General features: G+C 48.4%; 1 long non-coding RNA gene across 2 annotated transcripts; it reads left to right on the top strand.

Annotated features, from left to right (window-relative positions):
• LOC110399817 lies at positions 2,286–24,260 on the top strand. Of its 2 annotated transcripts, none has more exons than XR_002439422.1 (3): positions 2,286–2,350; positions 21,780–21,929; positions 22,774–24,260. It is a non-coding gene; the product is annotated as an uncharacterized LOC110399817 (long non-coding RNA). The 2 variants fall into 2 exon arrangements; XR_002439423.1 differs by lacking the exon at positions 2,286–2,350 and adding an exon at positions 20,803–21,569.

Genomic DNA, 24,323 nt, shown 5'->3' with positions numbered 1-24,323 from the left:
GTAAGAGAGATGGTAATTTTTTGCTGAATGTAAAGGGCTATTATCCTTTAGATTAAGAGCAGCTAGTTGGGACTAATGAACTGTATCCTGGATGATGTGCGAGATGAACTCTTACAACTGCTATAGAGAGAGCTTTGGTTAATCTTCTAATTACTAAATGAGTAACATTATTTCTAATAGCTTATAATTTTGTGGTCAAGCACATGATTAGCTTTCTTGCATAAAACAGCAAAAATCTTCTTTGGGGTAAATCAGCATGCACGCTTGCTGGCTTCCCATGGCTCGCAGCTCGTTTGCGTCCCCCCTGCCCTCCCAGAGTTGGGCTTCTTCACAGCTAGCCCACCCTGCTAATCTGGGTGATCCATCACAGCCCTGGCCCTTCTCCGTCCTGCCCCCCGTGCTCCCAGCCCTGCAGCCCTTTCTCCTGGAGGTCAGCCCTTAACGAGGAGGGGGCTCTCCAGTGCTGCCTTCTCCTGCATGGAGTCTGACCAAGAGCCCTCAGCGCATCTCCTTTCTTCATTGCTTTGGGTTTCATCAGGCCATTGCTGCTTTCGTCCTTGTTAAAATATCCCACTGCTTGTAAATAAGAAAGGGGTTTCTAATAATAGTTACTTTCTTAACCATTAAGTCCCTTTAATGGCTGCTAGGCGCTCCTGTGCCTCCTGGTTTGCTTTTTTAACACCTGAAGGACTGTAGAGTGAGCGCACACCTCCAACCCACTCGCTTGCTTTTTGTAGCCATTTTTTACGCTCTAATAAAAATGGTGTTGTGGATTTTTTAAGTTTGGCTACTTAACACATTATTTCATATCTTTCAAGAGTTGTTTTCAGATTTAATTTCTAAAGGAAGAGGTAACTTCAAGGTGGTGCTTCTGGAAATCTCTCCATTTAAACCACTCAGAATAAAACAGCAGCGAAACTATTTTTTCATGTTCCTATCTGTGAAAACAGCTCTAGCACTTTGTATTTTCAAAAAATACATATTAAAAAACAAAACCTAAAAATGCTAAAATCCTTTGAGCTGCTTAAGGAGCCGCAGCCTCCTTGCATCGTTTTTATCAGCACTGTCGCTTTGACTCTTATTCTCACCCCCTGTGTTGATGCTGGAGAAACATAAGGACAGTCATGAACTCCAGCTCTTGTGTTTCTGGGGGCTCTTAGGCTTTTTTAGTACAAGCTCAAATAGCCTGTTACTTCTGTTAGGCAAGGAGAACTCTTATAAGACAAAACAAGAGAGGTTATGTGCTTACTTCTCCCCAAAAGTATGGAGCCATACGGTCCCAGAGGAATTCGTTTAGAGCAAAATTAAAATAAAAAAAAGCAATCTGCTTCCCAAATCCGTTATCATTCCATTTTTAAGTGTGATTATTTAGGACTTCTTGCTCTCTACATACAGTTCCTTCCTGGTATGGGCAACTGCACACCTGCAGGGGCAGCCTCTGCAGCTCTCCACTGAGGCACTGCAGAGATTGATGTTATCTGTCCGTAGGAACAAAGAAATGCCCATTTCTGAGAAAAAAATGAGTCTGGAATTATATTGTCTGTTAGTTTTTTAAAGTGAGAAATGGCTGCAGTTCGCAAACTCTCCAGCAGTTTCCCCTGAGAAGAAGAATTCCTGCTTTTGAAGTGGCGGAGGTGCAGCAGTGCTGCTTTTATGCTGTGTTTTGAATAAGGTAATAAAGTAATAGTGCATCATGTGGGGTTAGACCTACCACTGTGGGTTGAGTGCATGTTTTTCCCCACGGAAACACAATTCCATTGTTTTTGATAAAAGTTAATGACCTCAGATGGTTTGAGGGGAAAATAAACACATCTAGCATCTTGTTTTTCCAGTGCAAAAACATTACATCGGCTGAAATTCTACCTAAGGGACTGCTGAAATCCATTCCAATGGCTTCGGGCTCATGAGCAGAGAGCGTGCACTTCTTCCCCTGGCACTGACGTTGTTTCCATGGCTTTTCCCTCAGTGTGAGTGATATTTTCTTGTCTGAGTGCCCTCCCACCCAGAGGGCAGCCACCATCGTGGGCAGCGGCTTTCAGTTGCCAGTGGTGTTGTAATGTTCTCAGAAGCTTGTTATTCAGAATGACCAAAGGTAAGGATTTTCTCAGAAAATACAAGCACCTGGATACTGTTTGTAGTAGAGATGCAAAGTCATGGCTTGAAGCACTGATAGAGCACCTGGTGGGAAGGCAGGGCCAACCCAGGGGAGCTCAGGTGCATGCAATGAACCTGAGTGATGGAAGGGGCGGAGCCAGGATCCACCCAACCTCATTTAAAGGTTGGCAGTGGAGATGAGGGCATCTCATCTGGAGATCCCTGCCTATTTGAGGACCTGACAGGCCTTCCAAAGGTAAGCAGTTTCTTTTTTTTTATTTCTGTGCCTACTGCGATCACATTTAAGCAGTTCCTTACTTGCTGTAGCCTGAGACCTTGCTGCTCTGTCATGTTGTTACGCTTTCTATTGCATTACACCATTGCTCCATGTAGGGAAAATCTACTCAAGAATTGTTTTTTTTCTCTGAGCTGACCAGAGTGTGTGCCAGTGTTTGTGTTTTTTCCTGTCTGAGATTTATTTTCTGACTCTTGGAAGCTAACTGAGTTACTTGTATCACGCTGTTTATTTCTATATGAAAATATACCACAAATAATGACTGTGTGTGTGTGGACGGAGCACAGTGCAGCATAGCACAATGTGTTACAGAGCTGTGGCTTAGCTTGTGGTGGGCATTGTCTCTGTGGTGTGCACTGTGCTTGGCAGCCACAGGGCTTGGGAAATTTCTGCCTCTGCACCAGTAAGCGTTGTGCCAAAGGACAATGAGGTTTTGAGACTCTTGTGCTTATTTAGTTTGGTGTTCCTAAAGTGGTTTTGGTGCATTGGCCTTATTCTGTCCTTCCTTGTCAGGATTTGCAACCAGCTCCAGGAAGCGCCTTGGGGCCAAGTGGTCCCCAAAAATGTACCTGTGCCTCCTTTGTGGTGCAGCTAGAGCCACCAATGGGATGGGCTGGGGCTGGAGCTGCGTGCCTCAGCCGCAGTGGGACTCTGTTCCCATCCTCCCTGTTGGGTTGTGCCCAAGTGTCTGAGGTCCTCCGCAGCTTGGAGTGCATTGTTTGCTTCTGAGAGCCCTTCTGTAGGATTGCCCAGAGCTGTTGTGTTCTCAGTAGTGACCACCTGCTGTGAATCCTGACATTTATGGAAGCGCCCCTGTGGAAAGCCATGTCCTTGGGAATGAGAAGCAGCAGACCTTGGACTTAGCATAGGCGTGGAGCAGCAATTCTACAGGAAAACACATGAATGTGCATTTTGCTTTGAAGATATAGTTACAGTAGTTAAATAATAAAATGAATAAAGAACTTGTTCCCAAGCCTGAAGTACTTAGGAACTTGGCTGTAACTCCTAGCACTGAATGGAGAATCTATCCAAACTGCACAAAGTAAAAAGGACCTCAATGCTGAGCATTGCCAGGCTGCTGTGGGGAGCATGATCCACTGTGCTCATTGGTTCTATGTCAAGACAGAGTCTCTTTCTTTTACTAATAAATTGATGGTGTTTCTATATTTTAAATGTTATTCTGACATCCTTTTCCCCCTGTTTAGGGTTTAAATGACTATAGTAGCGATAATTGCTGTCATTTTCTATACTCTCACAAATTAGATTAAAAGTGATTTCTGCAGGGGAAATTAAGTAGGCTACAATTCTTCAGTGGGGAAAATAATAGGAGAGGTGCATGAGATGTCTGAGCAGGGTATATGAATGGTCAGTATTATGGAGAAGGCAGTGATAGGAGAAATGAGACATTTGGGCTGCAGGAAGCAAGACTTGGGCTGGCTTTATGAACAGGTGCAAGCAAAGCTGTGGCACTCGACTTGATTCTGCTTTTTCACTGACTTTTTCAAAGGCGAAACTTTGGTTGGAAATACGTTCCGTGGTGCTTGAGGAGCTTTCAGCAGAAGCAAGTAAATGCTGTACAAATAGAGCATGGGTAAACTTGGCGGTGCAGGGTGGTAGCAGCGTGCATGCTGCTCCTGGAGACCCAGAGGGGGCTATGGGGGACAGGGAGCCAGGGTGAGCAGCACAGGTGCTGGAAGCTCCCTCTGGTTTGCACATGTCCCAGCATTCCTTTCCTGCTTGGGACCTTTCTCCTGGGGAGGTCCTGCTGATGCTACGTGTTCCCAGGAAAAACACTTAGTTCAGCTGGGGCCGTGAGAGTAGCGCTGGGTGCTACTTAGTCTTATTTTCAGTGGTGCTAATTAACGAATGCTGTATGTTCTGTCTTTAATCCCCGTGCTTATGATTACTCTTTAAACGAATGACTGCTTGCCAAAAATAAAAATGGAACCCAAATGAGCACCGTGTTGCTATAGAGGTGGCCCAGCAGGTGTGAGTGAGTGAGCTGCTGTCACCAAGCAGTGGGACATGGTGATTTGGCCATTAGTCCCTGTGTCCCAGGAGCAGGCAGGCCGTGTGCTATGAGGAGTCCCTGTCTGCACCATAAGCTGGCTTCCAGTGAAGGGCACAAATGCAGGAATGACACTGCAAGAGAAATATGCCCCTTTGTAAATGAGCATAATTCACTGCAGTACTTTGTATGAACTGAAAGTTAAACACTGCCCCTTCTATACAAGGTTGTTTCTATGGCAACTGAAAACTGTGGCTGGGATCAGCAGTGTCTTGGCTCTGTGCACCAGCTGTAGGAATTGTGCTGTGCTCCTTTCCCCATAGCAGCAGGCACAGGGCTGGGGGTGAGCTGGCTGTATAAAATCTCCTTTCATGCACGGCACCTCCTAGAGATGCCCATGCATTGCTTCGAGGGAGCGAGGCACAAACTCAGCCTCCCAGCAGGCTGAATGCTCCTGCAGGTGCCCATGCTTGGCTTGGGGCTGGTGGCCCTCGGTCAAAATGGAAAACCCAGAATGCCCATTGAGCAACAAGGCATTGCTGGGTGGACTGGTGAGTGCAGGATCTGCAATGGGCAGGGAGTGCGGAGCTGTTGTCGTATCATAACAATTGTAGCTGTGATGCTGCCACAGTGACAACAAATGCTGTTCCAATGCACTATGTGTCTTGGTTGCTTTTCTTCATAGAAATGTTGTGAGATATGTATGCACCAGCAATGTTGTTGTTTTTTTTTTTTTTCAAACTTTCCTGATAGAAAAAAGCAACCCTTCCTACTTTCGGTACCTTTTGAAAGATGCTTTAATCAGATCACCAAAGTGCTGTGCATAAAATGCAGTGTAACATAACGAGAAACGATGTCTGTGGAGCGACGCTTTGCTAAATCCCCTCTGCTAACGGGTGGAATACACACAGTGTACATCACTAGCTGGATTTCCTCATAGCAAATGCTTTGTAGCCGTGAAACAGCCTGCAAACTGCCAGAAAATCACTAATGAGCCTGAGCCCGTGACCTGAGGCACCAGGGAAAGGAATCTGTCCTGGAGCTGGATTGATGCACCCCCTGCAGCGCTCGGTGCTGTGATGGAAGCACAGAGCCGGGTGCCTGAGGTGGAGCTGGCCTTTGGGCAGCACCGTGCGTGCATCCCTCCTGGGCTGCTGGCTCATTCAGAGCCCTCCTGAAGCGCTGCTCAATAATTGGGCTCATCTGCAACCTGAGAATCACAGTGGGATACAGTTATCCTGCGCATCTGGTGCTGCCTGTTGCCTGATGTCCTCTCCTCTTTTTTTTTTTTTCCCCCTTTTTATAAAACCTTTTATTGAATCGGGACGGACCTGTCTCTATAGAAACAGATTCTGTGGTTTTCTGAAGTCGTTTCTGAAGCGTTTCATTTAATAAATGCTCTGAAATTTAAAGGCAGGGGAAGATATAATGAGGGATCAAATCTATAAGTGAAGGAAATGTTTTATCCTAATGGAGAGGAAAGGGGGGAAGAAAAATTAGGGTGGGTTATATTTTTTTCATCTACTCTTTCATGTATATTAAATTGTTGAAGTGTTGAAATGGCTTTTCAGCCAACAAGATATCAAATACCTGAAGCTTATGGGGGAAAAAGAAGTAAAATTTGAGAGACAAACTGCCCTAAACAGCACCAGCCACAGATCCATCTCCCTGGTGTCAATTTCTCCCCTCTCTGGAGACAGTGGTTCCGTGTTTTTTGGTTAAACCTTCAGCTTTGCTCAAAACAAGATGAGTTGTAATGAACAACAGATGTAGCGCTCAGTTCCCAGTAAGTGCTCAGTTCATGTCTGTGTGGGCTTCACATCCCACTGCTCCGCAGCCAGCAGGTGCCTCCTTCCCCTGGTGCTGGCTGTGGGGTCAGCCTGGCCAGCATCCCAGGTTGGGCAGAGGGAGCTGTGGGGCACAGCCCCCAGGCAGCTCTGAGAAAGCTCAGTGCTCACCCTCACAGGGCTTGCATTAAAAGAGAGGAAGAGGTTAAAATCCGGATGGTGGAAACACGACAGCTGGTCGGTCACTGAGCTGTCCCTTGTGAGCAGTGGAGCCTTTGGCTGCAATGTGGATCTGCTTCTGTTGGACTGAGAGCACTGCAGCCGGTCCCATACTGCTGCTGGGCTCTGCTTCCATCTCACTGTGAAGCAAAAGCCTGGAGAGTGCCCAGCTGCATCCGTGCGATGCGAGTCGGACACATCCTGCTCACCTCTGTGCCCTGGCACAGCAGTGACTCTAAGTAGCAACTGTATGTATAGAATGGTTTGAGCTGGAAGGGACCCTCAGAGGCCATCTGGTCCCGCTCCCAGCAGTGCACAGGGACACTCACAGCTCCATCAGTGCTCAGAGCCCATCCAACCTGACCGTGGGTGTCTGCAGGAATGGGGCACTGCCGTCTCTCTGGGCAGCCCATGCAGCGCCTCACCGCCCTGAGTGTGAACAAATTCTTCCTTATATCCGGCCTAAATCCTTGGAAAATTTTTGGCTCATACCCCATTTATTGCTTCTTCACGAGCAGGTGACGTGAATAGACACTTCTGTGGTTTAAGTTCTTAAAATGTTATAAAAAAGGTTGAGCTGACTGTGTTTTGATTTAGATTAATCTGCTTCAGGGCATGCCTATAGTAAGTGATGGAAGTTCTAATAAATGCCATGGAGTCTACACTTCCAAAATACCACAAAAAAAAAAAAAAAAGAAGAAATATTAATGCACAATTCTAGCTGTGACATTAGCAGATGCTGTGTGGGCAGTTGTTGTACAGAAACAGGAGCGCTGCCTTTAATAGCGTGATGAAAAGTGAAATAAAAAATGCAACGTTTCTACTGCTGCAAATGAGTCATTTCAGAGTCTTGATGCGCTACGCTGTCATCTGCAGATAAGCTGGGCTCCTCCTGAGAAGGCTTTGGTAACAGCAGTACCTGAGAGAAACCAGGTGGTATTAAAGCTGCTATGTGTCATTGTGGCCAAGCAGGCCCTGTGCCCGCTGTCTTGTCCTGATGCCACTCTTGCTCGTGGTGCTTTTGGACGTGTGAAATGAAGAACAGAATCTGTGTGTTCATCGATAAGTAAGCAACTTAAATAAAATAAATATTCCAGTGAGAACAGGAGTGAAAAAAATCTAAAAGCAGCCTATTGCTCGAGTGCTTCTAGGGATTTCTGGCAAAGCCTAGAGGCTTTTCAGAAAATAGCATACCAGGGGGTGCTTCAAAGCCCTCCTGCCTTTGTGTGCCCTCCCTGTGCTGGCTGCAATCACTGTGATTACATGGGGAAGGCGGTGCTGCGGTCCCTGGGATGCTCTGTGGGCTTTGTGGGGCTCCTGTCCAGGGCAGGGCCATCCACTCGGGGCCGCAGTACTTCTGCCTGGCTTTGGGTGCTCTGCTCCTTCCCCCTGAAAGCCGTAATTTCTCTCTGATTATGAGAGAGAAGGGAACATTATTGTACGTTCTAATGGGAAAGTGCTCTTAGAAAAGGCGTGCCCCTAACCATCAGAACAACTTGCTGGGAGAAAATGAGCTTTGCCATCAGACCTGCATTCGAGTCCTGGAATTACCCAGCTGGAGCTGCTGCACCCTGTTTTTATCAGCAGCACCAAAGAGCCCTTCTCCTCCATGAGTGCTTTGCGTCCCTGGGTGAGCACTGGGAGTCTCATGACAAAGCACATTGTTCTAAACGTGGCAGCTGCTCTGCTAGCTTCCTCCTGGCTACCTGCTGCTGTAAGCCAAGAAAGGGATCACTGCTTCCCTTTGCAAATATCTTTCTCTTTAATGAGCGCCTTAATCTTACTGTTTTCTTGGTAACCTCTTTGAGACTTGCTTCAACGTCGTGATGTAAACCCACCGAGGCACGGCCTCTAATTGCTCCTGGCTGGCTTTGAATCTCTCCATTTCATTTTATTTCTTTATTTATGGACTTTATTTTTCTATTTGAACGTAACAAAAATAGTTGGTAATGGCTGACACCCCCGGTTTTTCCCTGACTCACTGCAAGCTTCAGCAGAGCAGGGTGAGCACCAGCTCTCCTGCAGCCCCCGCCGGTCCCACCGGGCAGCTCAGTGATGAGCTCCTGGGCTCACCAGGCCTTTTTGTCAAGGCCTTTTCCTTGGTGAATGGCTGGGAGTTTGTTCAGCAGGAGGAGGCTGCCCACAGACATCAGTGCCATTCATGTGATGTTGGTTAATGGGGATCCAGATGCTCCCAGCGGAGTCACAAGTGCAGCCAATGCAATTAAGGCCTTTTTGGAGGAGACTTGTGCATCTGGTAGCTCTGCAGGGACACGTTTACCCTACTTCACGTTGCAGTTTGACATCTGAAATTGCAACCCCATCTTATTTTGTATTTTCCTGAATGGTACTGCATTTTTTTTCCGTGTTTGAAAATAACATTTCCGTAATAAAGTCCTTTCTTATTGGCCTTCCTTTTCTGTGCTGCCACAGGAGATGCTGACACCTGTTCAGACTTTGGGTGTCTGGAGAGAACCTTGTTCTCCCTGTTTTCTAGCAGGCTGTGTGCACTTCATTACACAAGCTGGGGTTGTGTACTGCAGCCCCTGTGAAGCTTCTCCAGGGATGGTGATATAATTCAAGGACAACATAACGTAGTTTGTTAAACTGCCTCCAATTCCAGATGGAATTTTTCATTATAACTTCCAAGGCACCAGCCTTTGGGGTGACGATCTGCTATGGACTTCCACAATGTGGCACCTCCTTCAAATGTTGGTGACCCCACCACGAAGTGGCTCAGGTGCTTGGTCAGCCATGGCAGCATGACTTGGCTCTTTGCTCCTCTTAAATCGTTCTGCTCCATCTTCAGGGGATTAGGCTCTCCCCTGATATCCCAGTCTGTTCTGGGGAAGATGTTGGTCTTTGGTTGCCTCCTCCCTCTTATGCACAGGTTTTTTTCTAAAACACATGTATCCACCCCCATAAAGACCACAGCAATGGCAGGTTCCCTCCCTGAGTGAGTGCACATCAGCACAGGTTAGCACAAGTTGCATGAGCTTTGCCTTGGAGCATGTTCTTAATTAGCTGTCATTCCAAGCTTGGCCCTTAATTGTAAGCGTGTAATTCTGATTGCTCAGAGGTGATATGCCAACTGTCAGAGGAACAAGGTGATGGAGAGAAGTGCTGTGAGCTGCAGCTGTATCCTCTAATCGCTGTCCTCTTGGCTGCCTTTCCCGTAGCCCTGGTGGCCGTTGCAGTTTCCATTCCCCGAGCATCCTGCAGGTTTCTCTGTATCCTGTTTTCAGCAGAACCTCATGGGAAGCTGCCAGTGTTGCCACAGCCAGACTCACACCAGCTTTTCCCCTTCTCTGATGCTATCCTAACAGAACCCATTGTATCAAAAGCAGGATTTGCTTTTTTGAAGTGTATGATCTGTGCAGAAATCAAGGACATTCTTGGGGTTTCTCTTGTATTCCCTCTACAGGGAGATGCTCTCTCCTACCCAAGGAGTTGCTCCTGTTTCTCATGCTTAGAATTCCATGGTAACTTCTGACATGGATGAAATTTCCTCTGCATCCTGCAGAGTCACAGCTTTGCTTCCTAAATTAACTTTTCCAAGACGTACATTAGCAGGAAGCTCTCCATTTTTGTTTGATGCTTGGAGGCTCTGTTAGGATTTGCAAACCAACCAATAGTTCCCTGAAGGAAACAAAGATTTTTCTCATATTTTTTTCTAATGGAGCTTGAAATGACAAGTAAATAGGCTTTACTCTCACACACATCAGCACCTGTTAATATTCCGGATATTACCATACAACAGCTTCACAAAATTCTTCTAGTTAGGTATCATTTGTGCAACTGGAGTGAGCGGATGCAAATGACCAATAAACCAGAATTAATCATCAGTCCTTCTTCCAAAGTGAGGGGTACAGTGGATTCAAGTTACTTCATGGTCCTGTTACCTGGAGGAGGAGTGGTTAATGTCAGTTTTAATCTCCATAGCTCCTTAGAGGAAAAAATAGAGAAGGAAAAAATAAAGTTAAATAAATCTCCTAACATACTCTTTCAGTAATTGTTATTTATACCGAAGTTATAGGCTGTCCCTGAAAGCTTGGGTTCTGTTATATCCCATAAGTGAATATAGGGGGCAGCATACATTAATGTACTCTGTAAGTGGGCAGAAATAAAATCCTCCACTTTGAGGCTGGCAGTGAGAAGTCCAGACTGTACCTTGCAGATGATGCAGGTGCTGCAGACAGCTCTGGTGACCGATGCTCCCAAAGCAGGCTGCAGCATGCTGTGTGAAGGCAAAGCACCCGTGACCAACTGGTCTCAGCCCATTTGGAGATGGACCTCCTTTGGACAGATGTACTTTGTGCTGATGCTCTGTGCTGCAGCTCCCTTGGGAACCTCGGCTGAGCTGGGGTCACTGATGGACCCTCACCTGCCCTGATGGCTGGAGTAGTTAGGATGGCCTGGGGAAATGGGAGGGACTCTTCTAACGTATGCTTTATATGCGTTTTTAACAGATGTGTTCTGGCCAACAGAATCCATTCCCCCATATGGCTGCGTGCTCCAAATATGAATCACAAAAAAAAAACCCAACATCATTTCTTGTTCCACTTAAACCTTTCTTTCCTGCCCGTGGGTTAGAAGCTGTTAGAGAGGGAAACACCTTGCTGCTCTGTGCATCCAGCTGGGGTGGCAGAGAGGAGCATGTCCCAGCTCCCACTGGGAGCCTCTGCTGCTGCAGGAGCTGTGTGTGGGTTATCGTGTATGGGTTACTACTGCAGTGCCCCTGGTGACAGCTGCACGGTGGTCACTGGACAAGTCTGGTCCCATTGCCAGCACAAGCAATGCTGGCTCAGTGCGCTCTGATGGGTCATGGGTGATTTGGGAAATACTTTGCTTTCCCCGAGAAGGGCTGCTGCTGCACTCACAGCATTACTGAAAGCTACTGAGCTCGTCATCAGGGTGCTGGCTTTTGTCAGTTAGATCTATTGTCCTTCTGCAGAAGCATGGATAAAATGGGAAGTAGCAGCCTAGGCTGATCTTGGGTTTGGTTGTTGTGCTTTGGCCTGCTGGCGTGATTTGGAGTGGTGATTTGGAGTGGTGCACAGGAGCTGCTGCTGGAGGGCTGGCAAGAACCAACCATAGCTGTAGGCAGCTGGCACACTGCCTTGCCAGCACCAGTCAGTCATGGCAGGAGGGAAAGGAGCTGCAGGGTTCCCGGAGGGGACTTCCCAGGCACCACGTCTCATCCAGGGGCAAGCAGCCAGCTGCTGCCAGCCAGGAAGGGCTTCTTGGGGTTTGCTGAGGGATTTGCTGGCCCTCCTTCATGAATGCAGCATTGCCATGCTCACATGCTGCAGCCAGGGCTGAAACACGCTGCAGGTATGATGTAGCCGGCATCGGTTTGCACGTGGGAATTTGCCATCCGTTTTCCCTCTGTTACAATAGCGGTAGGGTGAAAGCCTGCTTTTAACCTACAAGAATTCCAACGGGAAATGGGAGTTGGAATGTTTTTATTTCTCACTCCAGGTCGGTCGTGTCTGAGAGGAGCGCTCAGCACGGCTCGGCTGCGTGCTGATGCAGAGCAGTGTTCTGCCCCTACGTGCACCACTGCAGGGATCTCACTCCTCTCTTCTTCCTTCGTTTATGATTGTTAATGAGCACCTCGTTTCCACCAAATAAGGATTGTATTTTGAGCAAAGCGGAAGACTTCCTGACACAAACTGTGGAATGGTTTCACTGGGAAGGGTGAGCTGGCAAAAGCACCAGGTCTCAATTGCCTGAAATAGAAAGATGCCAGGGAAAAAAAGAATAACTGAAATACGGCTTCTCCCTTCCTGTGCTAATCATTGGGAGCAATTAGCTGATCAATACTTGATATGCTGTGGTATTTCAGGTGATATTGCTGCTATTGCAGCTGGGCCAGGTACTCCATTCCATTGCTGAACCTTTGTGGGGAAATACTTTGTCTCAATGTGTTCTTACATACAGCCATATAGATGGTTCTTGCTGTGGGGTTGTGTTTGATGCTGGTTATTTTCTTGTACTCTCCTCAGGCTGCACTCAGCCTGACTGCCCGGGAATGGATTTTATATCATTCTGAACCGTGTTGAGTAAATAAGCACCAAACCAAAGTTTGTGCTGCCAAAGCGATGGGGGGGGATGAAGTCAGGCTCCCACTGTGCTCAGTGTGCCGTGCTGCTGGCACAACCCAGCCCCGATGGGAGCAAGTTGCTGACATCCCCTCGTTCCCTCCTACTCCTTTCTGTGTCAGCTGAGTCCTGGTGGCCAGCAGGGTGGCCACGAGCCAGCGGCATGCCCTGGTGGCCAGGAAGCCCATGGTACCCTGGGGTGCATTGCACAGAGCGTGGCCAGCAGGCAGGGAGGTGCAGCACCCTCCCCTCTGCTCAGCTGTGGGGAGGGCACAGAGCACTGCCCACGGTGCTGGGCTCCCCAGTGCAGGGCAGACTGGGAACTGCTGGGAGAGCCCTGCAGAGGGCTGCAGAGCTCCTGACGGCTGGAGCACCTCCTGATGGGGACAGGCTGAGAGCCCCAGGGCTGTGTGCCCAAAGAAGAGAAGGCTGAGGGGGTGTGAGCCGCTCTGACCCAAACCTGAAGGGCTGAGGACAGGGGGATGGGACCAGACCCACCTGGACGCTGTGTGCATCTGCTGTAGGAACTGCTGCAGGTTGGGCTGGGGGAGCTCCAGAGGCCCCTTCCAGCCCCCACGTTCTGGGGTTCTGTAACTAAATCATGGTGTGTCCAGAAGTTATCAACCTAAATGTGCACAGGGTTGCTGGGAGCAGCACAAATATATGCGTGGGTGATAAGGAACATGCATATAATCAAACGCTAAGTTAGCTGAATAAAAGATATAAAAGAGGACTTTATAAATGGTGGGGTTTGCGGGTATTTATAGTTTCCTTGCTATAAATACATGAATAATTCAGGGATGGTTTAGTAAAGCAAAGCAAATTACCAGCTGAAGCAACAGAGAGCTCCGTGGGGAGGAGTGCCTGTGTCTCACCTCTGTCCCAGGGCTGGAGCAGCTTTGGCACACAGGAACCCAGCACCCTTGGAGCCCCTGAGCCCCAGGTGGGCGCACAGTGTCCTCCATACAGCACCTTGGGGTGCGATGGATGGCTCTCCAGGCAGGACCCGTGTGGGAGATGGGGCTGCCATTGCATCTGTGAGGATGCAGTTCCCACGTACTTCCCCAGACAGAAATTTTCCTGCTTCCTCTCCGCGTGAGAGATGCTCTGTAGGCTCTTTGGCCATCCCGTGCTAGAGAACAGCCAGCTGCTTCAGCAGCTTTGGTTGCTCTCTGCCCTGGACCTGTGCAGAGCCTGGCTGGGTTCCGGGAGGGGAGGCACAAAGCTTCTCTTCCAGCAGCCTGCAGTTGAGCCTGCCCTCCCAGCAGCACCAGCCCCACACAGGTGTGGCTGCAGAGCTGGACACCGAGATCCTTTGTGCTGCTGTGACCAAGGTGGCTGCTGGGAGAGGAATTTTTGCTTCTTTGGGAAGGATGGGTTTTATTTCTGCCAAAACGTTTGCGGCTCGCTGAACAGAATGAATCTGTGGTTTGGCAGTTAATGCATCCGCGAGCTCCCGTGAAAGGAAAAAAAAAACTTATTAAACTTAATCAGGTTTTAGGTTTTCATTATTTCTGCTCTAATAAACACAGGAAAGCGCACTGCGGGAGCACAAGTGCTGAGTGAGCTCTGCTGGAGGGCTCTGCAGCCCCAGGGACCACGGCCGTGCCCACGGGCAGCACTGGGCGCTCAGCTGCTCCCTGCATGCACCTGGGTGTGCAAAATGGGATTGTGTGCCAAGTGTGCTCGCAAACGTGATGTGTGTGACATAGCATTGTATTGCATGCATCTGGTTTGGCTCTCTGGACATGTATACGCATCTATTGAAGTTGTGGTTTGGTAGCTGCGCTCCTTCCCCGAGCGGCTGCTGATGTTCAGGACTTTGCTGGTTAGCTGCGCAGTCAGAGCTGGAATTAATGATGCAGCCAGGTATTGAAGTTGTCTCTCTGTCTCCAATTTTTTTTTTTCTCTTTTGTGTCTGCTGTGCGCAGAAGAAGGCAGGCAGGTTGTGGAGGGCAGTGCTCAGGAGGGCCGCGACGGCTCCGCTAAGGATCAAAGCTCTATCTCTATTAAAAAAAAAAAAAAAAAAAATGTAGAAAATCTATAGCACCAAACAACCTGCTGTCCCTAAGTCGGAGGACAGCTGAGCAGTTTTACAAACGCTCGTCTCCATCGCATCTCTCTTCCATCCCTGGGAGCTGGGCACTGCGCCCATCACCATGGCAGCGCTCAGCATCCCTGGCCGTGCCCAGCTCCCCTGCATCCAGGTGCTGGCGGCCGCTGCTCTCCTGCAGCTCATTTGCTTTGCAGCCCAGTGGCGTTGTGCTCCAAGTCATTACTTAATGCCAAACGGGATTCCTGGTGCTACGTCCGTGCTTGTGAGCTGCTGGTGGGGAGCATGTGCTTTAGAAATTCACTTGGCGGTTCGAAATTGGTGTCCGCAGATGATAAATAAAACAAGGCTGCTAGGACGTCGAGGAAAAGCAAAGATGGCGAAAAGTGAGCGTGTTTAATGGTGGTGAAAAGGCACAGTCGTGTTTCAAAGTGGCTTTTTGTACCTGAAAGAATTTATGTGTAATTACTGGCGCTCGTTTGTTGGCAGCCTGGCAGCGCAGTGGAGGACTTGAGGGACAGCAGCACCGGGGTGAAGGGGGGTGGCCCCAGGTGTCCTGATGGGATGCTGCACCACAGAGATGTGGTGTATGGAACCGTAGGGTCACAGAATCAATTAGGCTGGAGGGGACCTCTAGGATTCTTTGCCTGTGTCAGTGGGAATTTTGTCAGGGCAAGGCAGCTCAGCCCCTCAGTGCTTCCTGACTGAAGGCACGTGGCAGGGAATGCTAGTCACTGGTTGAGAGGGCTTTGAAAGGAGGCAGGATGAATTTATATACACACATATTATACATATATGCATATGTATATGTACGAATTTTATACACATATATACATTTTTTGTTCTTGTTCATAGAAAAACCTCACCCTCCCCCCCAGGGTAGCTCTGGCTGTGCCGTGGCACTCCCCATGATGGTGATAATTACTGGGGATTGGTGTGACACAGCATCACCAGGCACTGCTGAGAGCCCTGACGCACCTGGGGCACGTGGAAGGTGTACTCTATGAGCTCATTAAGGAAAAAGAAAAGGAAAAGAGTGTTTTCATTTCAGCAGTGCCATCTGAACGAGCGAGGCACGCAGACCCTTATGCCCCTAGAAGCTTTGCATCGTGGCTGAGCAACTGTCGCACGACCCTTCAGAAAGGCAGCGATTTTCCCATGAAAAGCAGTGGGTAGAGAGATTCCTTTTCCATTTCTCATGCAAAGTGCTCAGAACAACCAGCACTTCCCTCTGACCATCAGTGTTGCTGCCCCTTAGAGGTCACTGCTAACGTGGGCGCAGCGGGGCTGCTGCAATTCATCCCTCCCCAACTTTCCACCCCGAGGAATGGGAGCAAACCCAGACTGCAGGGAGTACACGATTGGAAGTTAGCAACACTAAAGGGGTCTTGCTCTCTCCCTTGGAAGGAAAAGGTGTATTTGTACAGCTACGTTCCTAGTATGCACAGATAAAACATAAATGCGATGTACTGAATGAATGTATAAATATGTTTCCAAGCTTTTGTGGTTTTTCCTGAGTAAATGTCACCCACCTTCTAGGTGTAGGGCTTTCTAATCTTTAAATCTGCATACTTGCTTTTTTTTGTAATTTTAATTAATAGATTAGGAAGCGAGGTAATTAATGATGCCGAAGTAAAACAGTCTTAGGTGAATACAGGTGTTGCAGCTGCGCCGCTTTAAAATCTTTAAGACCTGTATCTTTCCAAGCAATTAATGCTGCTCTTTTCATGTACCTACTGCAATTACGCAAGCTTTCCCTAATTGCATAATTTGCATTCCGTGGGATGCACAGCCAGGGTTTGTAATAGCACGGTTCCCCGCAATGTCCATGGTGTTATTCACACTCATCCCACCCACAGGGCGAGTTCGCACAGTGGCAATATTTAGGCTCATTTCCACAAAGTGGGTTCTGTTTCCTTTTGCTTTCCATCCACCCAGGGCTGAGCAGGGCAGGGGAGGGCTCAGTGATCCCATAGATCCCATCCAGCTTTGGGGTATCCTATGGTTCTCGTGCTGGGCAAGCTGAGCATGCTGCCAAGAAACTCTTGCACCCAAAACTCTTGCTAAAGCAACCATGGCTTACCAATGACATATTTAGCTATAAATGGTGCTTTCAGTAAAACATTTCTGGGCAATATCTAATGGTAATTGTTCCCGGATGGAGAGCCCTATCCGTGTGCCTCCCGGTTTCTTACAATGCCAGGTCTTCTACAGCTTTATCTCTTGGGAACTACCAGCAGGCAGTGCCCCTTGGAGGGCGCAGATTGCGTGGGTAAATAAAAGCAAAGTGGTTTGCGTGGCTCCGTCTCCTAAGACGTTTTCGGAAAGGCTGAAGTGATGTTTCCAGGGACAGGTTAAGTGCTGGAAAGATGAAAGAATACAATACAAAGGCAGCCCAGCTACCGGCCCCATGGCACACGCAGTTGGGATGTGGTGGGCAAGGGCAGCGTGATGCTGTACTGGAGTGTCTTTGGGTTGGTAGGGATGTACGGCTCGGTGACTTTTAGTGCCGTAGCAAATCCTAAATAGTGTCATTATGAAAATCTCTCTCAAGCCATGAAAATCTGTGCCAGTTCAGTTTGGGGCATGGTAAATGATGGGCACGCTGAGTATCCCCCAAGCAGGGCTTTGGGAATGGTTTGGTAAAGCGCTTTGCTCTGTGCCGCTGCCCTCGGCCCCACGGGGAGCTCTTCCTTCACAGGTACCAATGGGGCCAGGGCAGATCTCCTTTGTGTTCCTGCACTGTGCTGAAAGATTTCCAAGTGCAACCTTGGAAATGCTGGTGCAAAGGAAAGGACAGCAGTTGCCATGGCACCAGAGCACGTTCCTGCTCCAGTATCCCTCGCTGCCGAGCCGTGCTGCCGGGGCTCCAGGGCTGGGTGCTGGCATAGCTGTGGGCAGGAGCAGGTGCACAGCCCCGTGGGCTCTGCTGTGCAATTTTCCCTTTGCAGCTCTCCCTACACCTTCAGCCAGGGCTGGTGCCCGGGCATGGGGCTTCATGCTGCTCTGTGGGGCAGCGTGGGGTGTCGGGGCGGAGTGGTAGCGCTGCGTGAGGATAAATCCCCATCCCAAAATACGGGTGGGTGCCAGAATCTTGTGCTATTAATACAGTGGATTATAGCAGTCTCCTAAATGCTGGGTTGTGTGGGCTGGGCATGTACAGCTAACAACTCCGAATCCTACTTCCCCACACGCGCATGTACCGCGCTTATTGCTCCTTCAGTGTGCCTTTAAAAAACCCATCTGGTATATTAGCATTTCTTCTAATTAATGTCAGCTCTAATCACAACCACCTACACAAAAACTGTTCTACACCAAATACTGGGAAAAGCTCCCTTCCAAAAAGCAACAACATTTCAGCTTGGGCTGGCTGTGCATAACAATGCAGCTGCCAGAAGTTGTTATTGAGCAGAAAAACTGGGAAGTGAACGAAATGCTGCATTAAATGTGAGCTGTTTGCTTGTGCTTCACCCCGCGTGCAGACTGGGATCGAAATGAGAAACCTAGAGAGGGCTTTAGGAAGACTAATAGTGATGGGATGAGGGATAATGGCCTCAGGTTGCTCTGGGGAATGGTCAGGGTGGGTATGAGGAACAATTCCTTCTCCAAAGAGCAGTCAGGCACTGGCACAGGCTGCCCAGGGGGTGGAGGGTCACTGTCCTTGGGGGTGTCCCAGAGCCATGGGGATGTGGCACTGAGGGATGCGGGCATAGTGGCATGGGCTGGGGATCCTAGAGGTCTTCTCCAACCTTCAGGATTCTGGGAGCCTATGATTTGTTAGTGATTTTACAAATCAGTCCTTTGTACAGGACGCATCTTCTGCCCCTGCCCTGGAGTTACTGCATCTATTTGAATAGACGTAGCAGATTTCTCGCTATGGCAGCTTGTTGCTTGTTTACGTCTGTTACTGACAGCAAATCCTTCCAAAAGCAAAGTGCTTCATTCAAACAGCTTGTTTGGATAGGGTTAAGGTAAACATATCTAGAGCTGCATCAGATATGATAAAAAGCCCTCGCGTGTGGCATGGCTCCTCCCAGGGCGCTGAGCACCTCTTGTCCCCTGGGTTCTTTGGGAAGATCCTGCTGGGATCTTTGAGAGTAAATACTTTTTTTATCCTAGGACTTCAAGAGTAGAGGAGTTTCACCGGCCTTTGGATCTCATCTTTGCACTAGGCTGCTTTCTAAAAGGCTCAAAGCTAAGGCACTCGCCCGGTGTGCATGGAACCAGACTTTGTTCTGCTGGGTACAAGCTGCAGTTTCACTTGTATTAGCCAGAAAATAGGAATGTCAGGGGAATGGTGTGGTAAGCAAGTATGGGTGTGTGTATCAAAATAGCACAGAAAAAAACGCATTAGATTGATGCTGTTTGATGTGGAGATGCTCCCCCAGCACGCTGGGTTTGCTGCTTTGCTCTGGGTTTGGCTTTGTTGGATGGCTGTCAGAGTCAGGGCGGGGGAACCTATGGAAGAGTCATTTCCAGAGGAGGAGTGGTGATGCAGGGGGAGAGATGTGCCTAAAATCGCTTTGCTCACCTGAATACCATTGCCAATGCATGGTGTGTACCAACAGCAGGGTGAGTTTGGGAGCTGGTTTAAATGCAGTGTAAAATCATAAAAGTAGCATGCAATTTTGTAGTACACGATAAGTCTGGCTCCTGTCTAGAAAAGAATGGGATCTGGTTGGAGACAGGGTCACTGGAAAACCCTCGGGCTCAGGGACGCAGAGAACAAATCAGCTGGAGTTCATCCTTGCACCCTCTTCCAGGTTAAGTGGGCAATTATTTGGGGCCGGCCTTTCTGACAATGTGGACTCTTACACAGGGAACTGTGTTTTTCCACTTCTAAATCTGTGTGCTTGTTAAGATGCATTATTCATTTTTTTGAATAATAAACAACATGATTAATTCCGTTAATATTAATGGAATAATAAAATAATAATCACTGTGTACTTTTAGTTAAATTATGCCCGGGGCTGTCTGTGAGATTTGATAACTGCTTTCACAGAGGAAGCAGCCTTAAGATGGCAGAGAATCCAAACATCCCACATTTCTGATGGAACTTCTCTGAAAAAGAGGGTCCCAGTGCCCTGGCATGGAGCAACAGCTGCTCAGTGCCTCGTGCATCCCTGCAGCTGCCCAAGGCCATGGATGGGCCCCGGGCAGCCTGAGCTGTGGGGGGCAGCCAGCCCATGGTAGGTGGGGCTGGAGGGCCCCTTCCAACCCAACCATTCCATTGTTCTAGGATCTTTAATGTCCCTTCCAACCCAACCGTTCCATTGTTCTAGCATCTTTAATGTCCCTTCCAACCCAACCNATCTTTAATGTCCCTTCCAACCCAACCGTTCCATTGTTCTAGCATCTTTAATGTCCCTTCCAACCCAACCATGCTGTAGCTCTATGATCATTGCAGGGATGAAGCTGGGCTGGCCCCTGCCATGTATGACCATGCCCGCAGGGTGAACTCTCCTGCCCGTAAAACCACCATTTCCCAGTCAATCCACGACTTCGCTCCTGGGGGGACTGGTAATCATATGCTTCGCTTTTCAATATTTTATTTCTTATTTTTACAAGCGAGGCGAGCAGTAAGCTGCCATTTGAAACTGTAGCACATTTAAATATTTCAATTCTACCTCAATCCAAAGGGCAATCCTCCTGAGTGCTGCACCGAGGCTTCTCATATCGGGAAAGGCATTTTCTAAATATTCATTTGAAATATTAAAGATTTAGGAGAGGCTCGATGGTATTGCTTTGGCTGCGAGCTGTGATGTGAATCATAAGGAGACAGGAAGGTATTCATCGGGTTTTCACTCCAGCAGAACTCACATTCCTCGCAAGAAAACGAGATTTAAAATAACATCCAGAACAACTTCAGTTCCCAGCAGGGTTTACGGATGTGCAAGGATTGGGCAGGGCTTCCATTTAAAACTCTGGAGCACCCCGTGCAGAGCATTCCCTTCCAGGACCCACCCCATGCAGGTGCCACCGCGCGGTGGAATGCCCCAAATTGCTCCAGCGCTGAGCACAAAAGGGGAATCTTTTAGGAAATGTGTGTCCATTTCTATTACGCTCCCCCCCAGTAATTATACACCGTTTAGAATTCCTGTCTGCATCCGCCTCCTTTTGTATTACTGCGTTGGGTAGCTATGGATTTTTCAGTCAGATATTTCTGTCTCTGCAAGACCCAAATTGAAAAGCATTTCCTTTCTTTCTTTCTTTCCTCTCCCAGTAGTTCCTGTGTCTCTGGCTTACGGACGGTGACTGTTATTAATGGTGCTGGTGCAGCCCATACCTTCCCTACGCAGTTCTGCCAGAGTGATTTGTCACAGCCTGAAACCCGTGGCCACGTCCAAGGGTGTCGGCTGATGAGCTGCAGGAAATTAGATGCTGTATTTTTATTGTCGAGAGCCGAGCCCTTGCAGAAAACAGGGAGATGAAGACGGTCAGGACCGTGACACATTTATTCCGATCTGTCGCCATAGAAACAGATAATCCACCAACGGTCCCTTTCCACAGAGCCAGTTTACAAGACGGGGCGTCCTGGGGCTCCACTCCATCCACTGAAGGCCACTTCCAGGCCCACTCCAGCAGCCTCCCTCCAACCACTCAATGCTCTGGGGGTGGACTGAGAGCTGCCATCCAGCTCCTTGCAGAGCTGTGAGCCCAGGAGCAGGACACGTCCACAGCACACACTTAAGACAGCAGAAGTAAAGAGGACCAGGGCTGACAGCTACATCAGCACTTTTTTTTTTTTTTTGCACATCCACTCGCTTACGAGATAAGATTTTGATGCCTGGATTTAACAAGACAATAAATTGTCTCCACGACACCCAGCGCTTTAAAATATCCCACCACTGCTGCCTTTCTGCTCCTTGAAGCATCAGGATGGTAGCTGACATCTCTTACAGGCTGTGTCATTTCCTTAACGGAGATTTCCCGAGGGCTGAGCCAACCAAGTGTGTATGTACAGCAAGAAATACTTGTGAAAATACGTAAATGATGTGATGGCAGTAAGGTACGGGCAGAGAGGGCTGCTGGTCTGGTAAATGTGGTGTGCATGGGGCTGCTGGTTAAGTGTTTGCACCACGCGGGGTCTGCAGGGTGACTGAGGCATACTGCTCACATCTTATGGTAGATGATTTTGGAATATCATCAAAAATATATATATATTGTCGAAGAAGATGTTGTTTTGTTTTTTGTTTTTTTTTTTAACATTAAAATATAGGTTTCACATTAGGGAGAAACCATTGGGTTTGCCTGGTCCTGCCCTACTGCATGCCATAAAGCCCGTGGAAGGGGAGCAAAGCATTTCCAAGCAATAGATTTGGGAAGATACATTGAGGGGTTTCTGCCATTTCCACGTAATGAAATACAGGTAAAGTGTAATGTATTAATTAAAAGAACAAAATACTTTGCTTTATAGTCTTAAATGCGAATGCTACTAATTTTTTAAAATAATTTTGTTATAAGTTACAGACATGATTTCCAATTGGTATCCCATATTCTTTCCTATAGTTCATTATCACAGTGTGAAGGGGGGAGGACAAGAACATGGGCTGTGAATTGGGGATGCTGTGAACCAGTGACAATGTGAATTGGGGTGAACTGGGGATGAGGTGAATTGGGGATGGGGTGAATTGAGCATGTTCCGAATTTGTGACAGTGTGAACTGGGGATGATGGGACTTGGGGATGATGGGAATTGGGAACGTTCCGATTTGGTGACAATGATGTGAATTGGGGATGATGTGAATTGCCAACGACGTGACAATATGACTGCTCACACAGCAGCCGATGGCCTTGGGCTTTGCAGGTGGGACGTGGGGAGCCAACAAGGTAAGGATGCAGGCATGGGGGCTGTGATGGGCATGGCCCAAGCTGGAAAGCAGCCTGCACAGCAGTAACTGCTCATCTAACTGGTGAGGCTAAAGGCTAAGAGAAAAGCGCTCCCTGTAAAACCAGCGTGGATGATCAGCATCATGTATGACGTGCGCTGTGCGATGCTGCGCGTCAGGACCTGCCCTTCTGCCAGCACAGGGTGTATTGCTTACAAGGGGGAGAAATCAACCTGTAAGAGCAAAAAAAAAAAAAAAAAAAAAAAAAAAAAAAAAAAAAAAAATCTTCAGTGGGAGCACCAATCACATCCCAGCATAGGGCATAATTTTATTACCCACCTTCGGATATGCGTCATTGACTTTTTATTTCTTCTGTTACGGACAGAGGGCTCCAAGAACGCCCAAGGAAGCGACGGTGGAACCTTCCCAGGGAGCTGCTGAGGGATGCCAAGAGCCAGTTGTGCCCAGTTATTCACTCAGCAGAGATGCTGCTCCTCTCGGTGCCGCCTCGCCCCTGCACGCTCGTCCATCTGCCGTGAGCGCTCTGCCTCATGCTGTTGGTGTGGAATAAGTCCAACGATTCCATTCTCAAGGCAGTGCCCAGAAAGCTGCTTATGAAACCCGACCAACACTTTGGACAGAAATAAATGTAAGTAAGGAGGTCTCAGTGTGCCAGGACTGCTTGGGCTGGAGGAAAGAAAAACCCCAGACCTTGTTGTCCCTGTGCTATGGGATGCGCTTCTCTTGTTAGCCTCCCATGGAAAGAAAGAGGGGATCTGAGCATCCCCAGCCCACAGCGGAGGAGGCACAGATGTTTGTTTTGGGAATAATAACTCAAGTGTGTTTCTGCAGCACTCAGAGTGTGCTTGGGAGGGCTGTAAACAGGCAAACAGAACCGGTGCTGCATTCATGCTAAATAGTGCTTATAGCCAGGCAGAAATTAGGCTGATAAAAATGATGGGCTCTCTATCTGCTTCTCTCGTTCCCCACTCTCCATCTCTTTCCCAGTCTGAGTGCCCTTCAGGCAGCCCTGCTGGCTGGCTTGCATTCAGGAGCAATGTACCACTGCCATCCAACAACCTTAAGGATGCTATGGATGCAGCTGTGCTCCGGCCATCCACCAATCCTGCCCTGGTGGGGCTCCGTTGCTGCTGCAGGCATAGTCAAGCCCTTAGATCTGGTTCAAAAAGCAACTGAATTCTTCTCCTTCTATGCTCCAACACATGACAAGGATGAATTTACGTCAAGCTTTTATTATACCAGGGGCACTTCTCTTTCTTTCTAGCCCTTCTTCCCCAACAATTTTTTCCCCAAGTATTTAAAAGCTACCAGCAATTCCAGTTCCATTTCTCCCCGTAAGCACCACAAATTCACCCTCCTACAACCCCAGCTGAGGAAATAAATTCAAATGTATTCTGCGTCTGGCGGCACGGCCTGATTGATACAGCTCTGCGTTGCCGTGTCTTTTTGTTCTGCCACACTCAGTAATTCAATTATGCTAAACAGGGCTTCAATTCCCCGGGTTGTGGCATGCCTACCACCAGGAGCAGGGCGGATTCCCAGTAACTCTGTGCTCGGGATGCTCGTGTGCATCTTAGGTGTATGCAGTATTCCTTGGTGGTTTGAGCTATGCTGCTCTGGGGGATTTGGAACCACCACCAGGAGCCAAAGCTCTGCATGGAAGCCAGAAATCACTGTCTCTCACAGGGGCCTGACAGCCACGATGGAGGATTCATTCTTGGGTCTAAGGGCTGAGATAACTATAGAAATACCGACTGTGCACAAACAGGGAGTTCAGAGAACCTGCAACAGCAGCTCCAACTGAACTAGGTTTCATTTGTGCTGGTTTTAATAACAGCCAAGAAATTGTGAGCCCCCGAGCAGCTCGGGCCCACAGTCCTGCAAGAAGGTAATGAGCAGGGGCCTGGACAAAAG

This window comes from Numida meleagris, chromosome 5 (genome assembly GCF_002078875.1).
Source record: "Numida meleagris isolate 19003 breed g44 Domestic line chromosome 5, NumMel1.0, whole genome shotgun sequence".
NCBI classification, from domain to species: domain Eukaryota; kingdom Metazoa; phylum Chordata; class Aves; order Galliformes; family Numididae; genus Numida; species Numida meleagris.
This window is presented reverse-complemented; position numbering and strand designations above follow the sequence as displayed.